We start from the raw sequence: 13,387 nt of genomic DNA, 5'->3' as shown, positions 1-13,387 counted from the left end.
GACTATGTGTGCGGTGGAACAATACAAAGAAAGTCTTCTGGTGTGAAACATGGACCATTGGAATTTTGGTCTTTTGCAGAGAGCAAACTGTGGTTTTACTACCTATAATGCAAAAGGTCGAAGTTCAGGGTTTACATGTCATATAGGGATGTTGCCAGTGGCGAAAAGTGTTGGACTGATGCTTTTTTTTCCTGAAATTTTAGAACCTGGATTAATTGAAAACAGAATCTCCTCAGAAATGGTCTTGACTGTTTCCGGCGCAGATTACCAATCTTTTAACATTACGCTCCTCCCTCCCCCATCTTCCTCTCTCGTTTCCCCCATGTTACCCTGTTATGTTTTCTCCTTTGCCTCAACCTGTGGCCTCTGGGTTTTGAGGAAAGGCAGAGGTGGCCTTTGAAGATGGCAGCAGCCAAGTTTGTCCAGGGCCACAGCCATGAATGCACGTCTTTGTTGTCCGCCGTTCTCTCACATCTTCATATCCTCCCCCAGCTTTACTCCTTATCCTCCCTCTGCTCCCCACAAACTTACACCGACCAGCTTCTGCCCTCACTGGGGCCCCCTTTGCACAAATGACCCTGCTAATTATGTATTTAAGGTATTTGGCTCCTGTGAAAACATCTTTGGGTTAGGTGGTGAGGAGGGAGGAAGGTATATAGGCCCATGGTGTGGTCCAAGATCTCATGGCTATCATTACTACCCTGCATTGAATGTAAACACTGGATTAGGAGCAGCAGGGACTGATTCTGTAGAGGGACAGTGGATGTAATAGAACAGAGCTATTCAACTCGGTCCCACGAGGGCAGCAGCCCTACAGGTTTTCAATGTATCCCTGCGTCAACACACCTGACCCAAATTAAATGGATCCAACAGCCAATGGAGTTCTGCACAAAGACTCATTAATTTGAGTCAGGTGTGTTGTTGCAGGGATTTGTTGAAAACCTGCAGGGCTGCGTCCCTCGTGGGACCGAGTTGAATAGCCCTGTAATGGAGTATACCTTTACTTTTGAATTCTGGTCTGTGTGGCGGTCCCTCAGAAACATGAACAATTTAATTCATGGTAGACACTGATAGTTGACCAGTAATACAAGAGAAACAATATTGGCTACACAGTTTTATTGATGTTAATACAGTCAACAGGCAGGAAAGCTTCTGGTATGAAGCTAAGCTGCACGTAGTGCGTAGAGTTCTCTCTGGTTATCCTAAATTCTTCCCACAGTCAAAAAAGATGTGTTTGTGTGTGATGTGATTCAATTCAATTCAATTCAATTCAATGACGCTTTATTTGTATAGAGTCAGTTTACAACTGTCATGGGGTGGCGGTGATGAAGGTGAAGGTGTGGACCAAAATGCAGAGATGAGGGAACAGGGATGCAGATTTTAGTTGATTTATTTTAACTAAGGATCTCCGGGGACTACAACAAACAAACTAGTGCAACAAAATGATCCAGCAACTCAAGACTAAAACTGAGGGGTATAAATACACTGGAGAACCAAACAAGAAACAGGTGTATGGAATGAACTGAAATAAGACCAGGTGAACTCAATGAACAGAAAATCAAAAAAGCTAAACAACAAACAAGGGAACTGAACAGGAAAAACTACAAAATAAAACAGGAAACCTGAACTAAGGAAAAACACAAACCACCACATCATGACAACAACAGTGTCACCTCAGGGCACTTCATGACACATCAGTTTGAGCCAGTTCCTTGTGCATGGTTGCATATCTCCGTATTGTTATTATGAACTGGCAGGTCCAAAGTTGGTTCTGAAACGTTACTGTTCTGCAGGGTTCCTGCTGCAGCACACCTGAATCAAATTGATGGACAAGTAATGGAAACAAGCTCTTGAGCAAAGCCATTTAATGTAAATCAGGTATGCTGCATCAGTAGAAACATCTCAAACTTGGAGGATCAGGACTACACACACCTGGGCCAGGCTGACCTTGTCTCTTAACCAGTGGTGGCTGGAATAGGCTCCAGCTCCCTTGCAACCTTGAATTAGATTTAGTAACTATCTTTGTTTATTGAACAAGGATATTTACAATACAGATATATACAAATGATTTTTTTCTTTATTATAGCTCTGTGTTTCTATGATGTTTATTGATGTGGGGGCCTGTATCTTATCTTACTGGGTTCAGCATTGCCTACAAATGCTGTTAAATAAATTTTACATTTTATGGTAACGAGTAGTGTAAAAGATTTAATGTTAAGTTCGTCTCTTTTGATATTTTACGTACACCTCTACACCTGACACAGAACTAAACCACACTGGTCTAAACTCTAGACTAACCCTTACATGGACCGGTACGCTGGGTCACAGCTATAGATGACACCACCAGCAGCCCTAAAAACAATAGCTCAGAGAGCAACGATCCAGAAACTGGATCCAGAAACTGGATCTTTGCTCTCTGAATCCCAGAGATGGAGGGGGCTAGCTGATGCTGCGATAAACCAGACATGAACTGTAGCTTCCTCTGTGGCTCAGTGGGAAACTGCTGACAAAGTACCCTTCTCACATTCACACTTAAGCATCAAAGCTCAACATAAGAAGCACATCCAGTCTTGACTGAAGCAAAAGACCACTAATTACATGCATGAGACAAACTTCTGTCACCTCTGATGAAACTGGCCATAACACACAGCAGAAGTGCACTAATCCATTTAACCCAGTGAACACATGGCTTACTGGTAAGGTGATGGAGTAAGTTTTCACTTCCTCTTTGTCAAATCTGTCTGCATCACTCTTAACTCACTGCCAGTGTCTGTGCTGAAGTTTAGAGAATTCCTAGAAATCCTCTCAGTCTGATCTTTAAGCCCACATCCACTTCCCTAAGTCCTATCTGACTGAAGCTAACCTGGCAAGGCTTCTGTCAGCTCTTATGATACGAAGGGAGGGAAGAATCATAAGAGGCAGGGAGGGAAGGAGGGCGTGGCACAGGAACTACTGAGAGCGTAGAGGTCTCTGGAGGGTGATAAGTCAGCTTCTAATGGGAGAGGAAGTTTGTATATGTGTTGTAATTACAAAGAGAGAAGCGCCTGTACTGTATTGGTGTTTGTGAGAGAGGTTGAGAGCATGAGCGTGCATGTTTTCCGATGAGAGCGCAGCAAAAGAAGCCAGTTTCCCCTTAAACATCAAATAAATCAAACATCTACAATTAGAAAGAAGGAGTGAGCCGTGTTTGGTTTGTGGGAAGACAAGAAGAAAGCTTGGAATGTGACACTGCTACTGAGGAATGAGGACTCTTGTCTGTGTGTGTGCAGTTACACATGTGAGGTCGGGAGTAGCCAAGATTTTTGGGCCAGCAGTATTATTAACTGTGGTGTGACCATTATCAGTTTTTACTTTGATCCGAACATCATCAGAAAAGTAATGAATTCCCATGAAATTATCTTCTTTTTAATCTCAGAGACGCTTGTCCTTGTCAAGGTGATGATGTTTAGGATGTTCTTCACTTGATTATTTTCAACACAAGTAAGACTGGCAGCCATTAAAGAAGCTTAATTAAAATGCAAACCAAGGGGTGTGTGTGTGTGTGTGTGTGTGTGTGTGTGTGTGTGGAACTGAGTCTGAGGTCTTTAAGTACTTAATGTCCTATAATTCAACAGTTTCACGAGACCACCTGGTTTTATGGCTAACACTGTGCAAACACACACACACACATATACATCAAATTCCCCTTATCTTTAAAACAGCAGTAAACTGGGCAGACACACACACACACCTACACACACATATCTTTATTGACAGAAAAAGAAAAAAAGATCTTGTGGAACATTAATCTAGGATTTGGGAACTTAGTGTGCATTCTTGCAGCTCACGTTTAGTTTGTGGGAGAAACTGAAGATTCTGCCATCCTCCCACCTTCTGATGAGGGTATGATGAGAGTGTCACAACAGACCTCCCACTGTTAACACCAGCTGGCAGGTGGCAGAGACACCTGGACCTAAACTGTAGATGAACACACACTAATTTCCTCGGAAGATTAATGATGCATGTCTCTAGCATCTATTGTTAAGCATATAATATGGGCATCTTCATGGCATATTTTGACTTGCCACTGCAGAGGAAGAACGATTTAAGCTCTTTGCTTAATAAATATTAGAGCAACCAGAATCAGACAAACCACATTTCCGCCTGACAAGCATGTCAATATTCAAATTCTTTTGAAGATTTTTGGTCTCCACAAAGTAAAACCCCAAATTTTCTACAATCCAAAACAGCTGTGTGTTTGATGAACTACTGTGTGTCTGATGAACCCCCCTGATATTCTCACGATATCTTTTATTGAAAAACCTTCTACTGGCTTTGGACTTCCTGAAACATTGACTTAAAAGCTGCTTACATATCAGTGACGTTATCCTCTGAGGAACACACACACACAGAATTATCTTTGATGCGAGGCTAAAAAGTATGAAGTGGAAGCTGCCTTGACAGAGTGGCTTGTGAAGGAAGGTCACGCCAGTAGGGCAGGAGTGATTGAGCGATGAAGGAGTGATGAAGGGGGTGGTGGGACCGTGTAAGGATTCATGACAACATGTTAACATTTCGGACTCCTGTCCTTCACAGCACCACATTTGTTCTTTTTTTTTTAATTTTTTTTTTTATTGTGGCTTGCAAAAAAGCAAACCCCTATTTGTTCCTCTGACAAGCCTCTCATCTATGCCATCTTGCTTATCTTTTTATGCAACCTGAAGTTTTCTCTCTAACGTCATTTGATCCTTGTGTTATTACACTACATCTGTATTTCAGCCTTGGTTCCCACACTCCTTCAAATTTAGATGAAAGAAAACTGCTGCTTCACTGACTCAGTTGATCAGTTTTTCATCTGCATAGTTTTTCATATTTCTCTTAGCTCAGCACGGTGATGTTCTCTCAGATTGTGCAGAATCAAGAACACACAGACAGATGCATGAATAGTTTCCACTAACTCAGCGCTTCTTTTTCAGTGGTTTTAGCCTGACCTGCATATCTCTAAGATGACTTTCACCAAAGCAGCCTACTGCTGGAAGTTGCCTGGCAGAGTTTCTGCAGCAGGATGAGAAACAGGCCCAGCAGCGGTTGAGGACCTCAGTGAACTGCATGCCAGCTTGACTACACCATTTAGGAGTATAATTCAGGTTCAGCCCTGCTCTCCTTTTCTCACACAAACTCTTCTGTCTTTCCACCTCTCCCTTTAATTTGCTTTCCATGAGCTAAGCAACATGTGAACACCTGCTACTTTAAATGACATATTCATTGTCGTGCAGAGTTGAGAGTGTAAATCATTGAGGGTCACTGCGTGAGGCAGCCATGCACATGCGCTCTAACTTAAATGACTGACATTTCTGACCTGCTTGCAGCAAAAGGAGAACAAAACTGAGCATGTACTCAGCGTCCAGGAATTCCTCTTTCACTCCCCCTTTCTTATTTAAGCTCTACCAAATAGTAGACACACACATATATCACAGTGAAGGTTGTCCTGTGGCTGTTTTCAGCTGTCTTTACAGCATGTCCTGCTGTAATGTATATTAACCGAGGTCAGGGTAAGCAGTTCAATGCAAAAATGTCATGCAGACATTTTAGCCAAAGGCTCACTTGTTTACTTAGTTTAGCATGTTAGCATGATAACCTTTTGTCAATTAGCCCTAAAAGCAGAGAGGGATGCAACCTATGATTGTAGAACACTAAATTCTCCCTCACAGTGACTGAACATGAGTGGTTAATTGCTCACTGTTGTACTATGATGGACTGGCAACCTGCCGTGAGTATGCTGTGTCTCTCATCTAGTACATGATGGAATGAGCTCCAAACCCCTGAACTGGAATACGCAGGTGTATAGAATGGATGGATGTTAGAATAAAATAAACAAACAAACAAAATAAAGTCTCAGTCACTTTCACCTTATAGATCTAGGTATGTGTGCAGTTTATGGCTATCTATACTACAGTGGTTGGGACATCCTCTGAGAATGACCATTTATTGGTGAATGTGCAATACCAACTCTAAAGTTTCTCACCACATCCCTACAACACAAAGAAATGCATGATTAAGATATTCTCTTACCAAAGCTGTGATAAGTTTATCTCATTCACACTCCAGCTTAAATAAGTCTATCTACTGCCTTTTATGCCCCCACCCCTCAACCCCACCCCCACCCCAAACACACACACACTCACAATGCACTTTTACAGAAATTACAGTTCATCCTCTTTGATCGTCTCCTCAAACATTTCTTTCATAATCTGTTTGGTTGATTGCCGAGTTGAGTTTAAGCTCACACTGAGACACAAGAAAGCAGTGATGCAGACAGACAGCTGGGGGTGGAGGTGAGTTTTTTAGAGCAGCTATGTGTGTAAATGAATAATGTGTGATGGTGCCAGCAAATGCTGAGCCATGGGGGGGTCTTCAGGGATGTGAAGGCCTTTATAAAGAGATCAGTAATCCTCTGAAGAGCTGCACGGGGCTGCGTGACTTCAGCCTCATCTGCCCTCTTCTCAGTGTACCTGTGAACGCCACACACAGTAGATCACAGTAAAAGTGAAAATGATTTTTCAATTCTTCTTTTAATTAACTCTGGAAATTGTCTACATATATTCTAAAGCAGTGACTCACTCAAGAGATTTTATTAACTGCCATCAAGGGTAAGTTTATTTCTGCAAACTCATGTATTTAGAGCCAGGCGGTAACTTGGCATCGTCCCATGTTGCATTGTGACTCATCTTTACTGTGTGGCAGGATTTCAGTAGCTTTTAATGCAAATAAACACTACAAGTCACATCACAACAATGTAAGTAGTCTGTTTAAAATAATATTTGTGATACTTTGTAATTTTAGCACTTTCTTTCCATTTATGATATAGTGCCTGAAATAGGTGTGACGCGAATGCTTCTCTTATTGTAACTACCATCTTTCTTAAAGTTAATGTTGACAGGCAGACTCTAATGTCATTTTCCACACTGAGACCTGCCCTGTGCTTAATTTAAATAGTAGCTAGTGTGAAGATTCATGTCTCACAAAGGTAAATCACAGGGAGGGAGAGCAAATGACTTCATAAGTGAGCTCAGCTCCCATAGAAAAGTGGATGAAACATCTGCTCAGCATCACATTTCAAATCAACAAAGCCTGGGCTATGTTGTCTGCTTTGTGTAACAAAATGAGAAGAAACTGCTCCTCTTGTTACATCACAGGCGGGTTTTTCACAAGTAGAAAATCCCCCCCCCAGTTTTCTTAATTTTTTGCAGTGCATTGGTTTTTTTCACTGATTTCCACAATAGATGCCTCACATCTGTGGATACATGCACAGAGGCTGACTATAATCAAAGCTGCATTTTCAGACATAACCTCAGTTTGTCCTATGTGGCATGCTTTCATTTGCTTGCAACCAAAGTGTACAGAGTCTTGCCAAATTATATGACTATGGCACATATGAACTGAAATAATAACCTGGATTCAGAGATGCAATGCCAATCAAAAGCCAGCTCGCAGCTTTGTGTGGTCTACTCTTCGGATGCATGCATTCTTCTTGTGGAGGTGGACAGGTTCCCCTGCGCTGTTTATGTATTATGCAATAAAAACTAACAAAACTTAACTTTTGTGGGACAAGATGTGGTTATATCCATGTGAATCCAAGACATTATACCATGTAGCTCTGGTCTGATGCTTTTTACTCTCGATACCAGTCATTGTAGTTTCAGTCATTACTAAAAGTTAGGTTTAGAGACCAAAACAAGTACCAAGGCAAAGAAAAATATAATAACTCTATTTTAAGTTTGTTCTGACTGAATGGGTATACATTATTTTCACATAATTTGTGTTTCCTAACAGGCACACATAATAAATGCATGAAATGTTGTGCATAACTTGGCTGGGACCACACAAAATGAAGTATAAAAATATGAAACCAAATATGAATATTTTCTCATTGCTTGTATATAAATGACACACTTTATTAAATGAATTTTAAGCTTTGCAGATGTCATATCATGCTATTAGAATAAGATTTCAAATGGATTAGATTAAGGTAAACACAGAGAATATACTAGTGTCTTCCACTCATAGTACATGAAATGACATTCAAAACTACAAGTTTGGACACTACAAGGGAAGACTTAGCATGCAATAAGCGAACCACTGTGACATCCCCAACTGCTTTGTGGTCTAACCATTTAATTAATTAAATGTAAAAATATATATGATGAAACCATAAACTCAGAGAAACTGATGTCTATTTAAACCTCCTACTGCATAATTTGTGTACTACAGTATGCAGTACATAGTGTGTACTGCATATAATGCACATTATGTCAACTCATTATCCATTCATTTTGTAGCATGCTAAGACTTTTTCAACCAGTTTGTTGCTAGTTAAAAAAAAACTGGTTATCAGATGTGTTGCATGCCATTTAGCTGGATGGTGATAATAACGATAATAATTAATAAATGAAAAAGTTTCCTGCAAAGACAGTATGCAATGCCAGAATGGTCAGGTTTATATTGGAGAACCTTTTGAACCAGTAGCCTATATCTTCAGGGTACTTTTCACAAACTGCAGATTTTGCAGTAGTTTAACTAGTGCATACTACATACTGCATATTGAGCACTGTATGCCGAGTACTACCATTTGACAAATAGCCTATTTATGTAAAAAGCCTTACACGATAGTATTCTAATTATATTATTTTAGCTTTCCAATGTGGGCTTTCTGTAATGGCATTGACTGTGGAGACGTTTCCATTGTGATCTGCATTTCTCATATAGTTGTTTACTTTTTGTGCATAATGAGTCAGTGGGGTTTTATCACTTATTAGCCAGTTTTAACAGATGGCTCTCTGTGCCTTACATTGCCTAAGGGTTGGATTGATTAGTTATTGTCTACTACAGTGACTAGAGCTGTGGTAAGCACCTCTGTGAACGCTTTAGCTCGTATTTGCAGTGCATCTGCAAAGACAGGAAAACATATTTTATTCCTCCCCATTTTGTAAGAGTCAGAGCTGCAGTGAAAGTTTATGTTGTAATGGCACAATAACAGGGATTAACTGTAATGGTGGTGGAAAAAAAAAGATGCCTTGGGGTGTGTTTCTACTTGTGAGAAACTGTTGATAATGTCATTCAGTTTTTTTCCCTCTTTCTCTTTTTTTTTTTTTTTTTTTTTTTTGTCTTGTCCAGCATTTAGGCAAGCAGAATGATGGTCTGGATGCTGTGTTCTGCTGAGCAAATTTTCTCTGCCAGGGGAAGCTTTATAGATATAATGATCCCCTTGACTTTCTGAATTTTTATTTTATTTCTATGTTTATTTTGTATTGTTGTTTGAATTGTAGAGTTTGTACTGCTGGACCAGAGAGGACAGACAAAAGACAGAAAGAGAAAGGAGAAAAAACACCTCATAAGAAAAGGGAAAGAGATAAAGGGAGAGAAAAGGGAGAGAAAAAAACAACTAAAAAATAACCCAAAAACAAAAAGAAAGAAAACAACCTACAGATGTATACATACACACATACAGGCACACACATACATATACACACACATACACACGCATACATACACATACATATACACACACGTATACACACATAATATATATATACACATATATATACATATGTACACATATACATATACACATACATACATATACACACACATACATACGTACAAACATATACGCACTTGCCAGTATTAACACATATACATACACATACAAGCCAACTTTAGATCATAGTAACTAAACTACGAATCTAAAAAGTTAAATATAAATGAGAAACAAACAGAAATGAGAAAACTAGCTGCTGTTAGTGAATAAAACTGCGTGACGACTCGGTGACTGTGTCACATGCAGAACATGCAGAGTGGAACATGTTCCGGAAAAGGTGATCATGCCAGTGTGACCCTTCCCACACAAAGGCAAGAGGCACGCCAGGAGTACCCCCGAGACCAGGGCCATCGGCAGCCACCCCCAGGCGCAGACCCCAACCGCCCCACCCCAGAGCCAGCCATGCACCGACCCAGGAGGCGGCAGAGGGGGGTCCCAGCCAGAGTCCCCCGCAGTCAGGGGGAACAGGACCCAGCAGGCCCGGACCAGCGAGGACCGGCCCCGCCGGGCACCGGCCACCCAGGGCAGACAGAGCGCGGGCCCCACGGCCCCAAGAGCCCAGAAGCAACCCCCCACCCCCGCAGGCAGAGGGCCCAGCCCACACCGACGGAGGGCCGGGATCCCCAGACCGCCACCGAGCGGCAGCCAGGCCGCACCCCAGCGCACCAGCAGCGCTCCCCGAGCACCAAGACCCTCCACGCACCCACGCACACAAACACACACACATACGCACACACGCACACACATGTGCACACACACACGCACACACATGTGCACACACACACACACACACACACACACACACACACACACACACACACACACACACACACACACACACACATATGCACCCACCCACCTACCCCCACCCACACCCACACGCATCCACACGTCCTCCTTAAACACACCCTATACACCCATTCTCTTACACACGCTCAAACTCACACTCTCCTACCCCCGTTCTTTATACACACACACCCCCTCACACACACATCCCTGCTCCCTCTATAATCACCCATTCTTCCATACACGCATACCCCACTCTACACACACACATACCTCCCTACACCCCTCTATCCACATTCACAGTCCTCATTGTACACCCACCCCATCACTTCCCTGTACCACCAACATAACCCCACATACGCACCCCCACCCATCTGCATACACCCCCCCTTCCTCCTATCCCAGCGGCCATCCACTTTCCTAAATTCTTTCACCCTGATCCCCCCACCCCCCCTCTACCCTAACATTCATTCACCACTTCATCCATTGGCTCATGCACGCCCTCACCTTTCTTTCCCAATGTGTCCCCTGTGAGATACCCCCGGGGGAGCAGGGGATAGGAGGGCCCCGATCAGGGCCCCACAACTACCCCCCACCCCCGTCAACGCCCCCCCACCACTCCACACATGCAGCCGATCCAGCACCACCCAGGGCCAGCAGCAGTCCCACCCCCGCCAGGCCAGCCCAGACCCAGGCCCCCTGAACAGCACCACTCCCCCGCCCAAACTCCTCCGGCACAGCCCCAGAAATAGGGGCGTGGCAGGACCCCATTGTCACCCCCTCCCTCCCAGCTTATGAATGATTGTGAAGTGTGTGTTGTTTGCAATTAAAATTGGGAAGAAGTAACCACATCATGTTGGGAGCGGGACCACCAAAGCAGCCCCGCCCACCGCACACTGCATGGCCCGCCCCCCAAAATATGTCCATGTGTTGTCAGTGTGTGTTTTTTGTGTTATGTTGACTAAGTGTAATTAAACCGATGGGAGGTGAACCGATGCTGGGTGCAGCGATCGAAACCACCTTGATGGCCTCTCTCACCATCCAGATCAACGTGTCCACCTCCCAACGCCCTGCCTGTGTGTGGTGGAAGAAGGGAAGGAGGGGGGTCCGGGGATTTAGGTCCCGAGGGAAGCACGCCTCCCTCAAGAAGATGAGCCACCTGCGGCACGAGGCACGTCCCCCATTCCCGGGGCCCCCGAAGGCCAGGACAGGCCAAGGGCAGCTGCCCCAACAACCAGGGCCCTCAGCAACCCCAATAAAGGAGCCGCCACCGGCCCCAGAAGGCACCAACGAACCACATGCAAAAGTGGGAGGGGGGGGGGGGGGGGGGGGGGGGGCAAAGAAGAGGAGGGGCGGGAGAAGGAGAGACAGACCAAGGGCCCACCGCCCCCACACCCCTAGGAGACGCCCCCACCCAGAGACACGTTGCATTCCCTTCTCCTTTACACACCAACACATTCACACCCCCTCACCATCAGCCTGGTATACACACACATCAACACACACACACACACCTACAGACCCACACATACATCTATACACATAGACACCCATTCTAACAGATACACAGCCAAAAGATTAGTCCACCTCCAAAACCCTACATCCCACTCACCCCCCTGCCCATCACAAAACACCCCTTCTCATTCTACCTACCCTAGAACAAACCACCACAACTCCCCACTTCTCTCACTGAAGTCCTACCCCCTTCATAATCATGACCCTTCACCCCCCTATACACCTACATACACATGCACCCCCCCACTCCCCCCTACACACGGGCCACTTCCCCCCATACACATGCATCTCAATACTCCTCTATATACACACCCCTATCTCCCATGCATTTAACACCAGATTATCCACACACAAGCCCTTACCCCTTCCCCCCCCCCCCCCCCCCCCCCCCCCACACACACACACACACACACACACACACCACCCACTCCCTCATTCACAACCCCAACCCCCCACACAATCATGTACTATCACACGCCCCAAAACCTCCACCCCCACACCTACATGCCCTAACACACTCCCCCTTACACACAACCCTACCCCCCACAAACTCATGCTCCACTACACTCCCCATAAACCCCCCACATATAAACCACCACACACCTCCTACACCCCACACACTCATGTACTATCACAGTCCCCTAAACCTCCACCCCAACACCCCTCACACACTCCCGCATACACACACCCCTCACCCCCTATACCTTCATGTACCGCTACAATCCTCTATACACACCCCGCATATACACCACCGCACTCCTTCATACGTACACCCCCACACATACATGCCTCAACACACTCCCACATACACTCACCCCTACCCCCCATACATTCATGTACCACTACACTCCTCCATACACACCCCATATATACACAGGCACCCCCCCATCCTCAACTATCTTGGGCCCGGGTCCCTCTGCCGGGCACCAGGGCACGGACCCGCCCCCACTGCAGCGGCAGGTCCAGGTCAGCCCAACCCCCCCACGGCAGGGCCGACCCCCCATCCCCGAGAAGCAGGGGACAGCCCCAGGCACCGGAGCCCAGGACCCGCACCCCGCCCACCCCACAGCGCCACGGCCACCCGTCATGGAGCCAATACCCGCTGATCCAGCCCCCGCCAGCGACCTCGCCCCACCGCCAAAAGGCAACTCCAACCATTGATCAACCAAAGGCCTCCCGCCAGGTCTGGAAACCTAGCCCCCCCAGTAATGAAGCAGCCAAGATCCCCGTCCAGGGGTCCACCCCAGACCCATAGCCACCTGAGCCACCCAGCCACTCCCCAGCCCCGAGCGGGATGAGGTCACACTCTCCCCCCTACACTAAGTGATGGAGCTGATCACAGGAGACCAGAGAGAGTGAAATTCAACTGACTGATCCTTTGAGGAGGCAGACATCATTTCCATGCTGATGTAATCTAATAACAGATTTCTAAACTGCTGGATACACAGATTCTGTTTGCTTTTCCAGTTCACAAGGATAGTTTTCTTTGCAATGCACAGGCTGCTGAGG

This window comes from Telmatherina bonti (genome assembly GCF_933228915.1).
Source record: "Telmatherina bonti genome assembly, chromosome: 14".
Classification (NCBI taxonomy): Eukaryota; Metazoa; Chordata; class Actinopteri; order Atheriniformes; family Telmatherinidae; genus Telmatherina; species Telmatherina bonti.
This window is presented reverse-complemented; position numbering follows the sequence as displayed.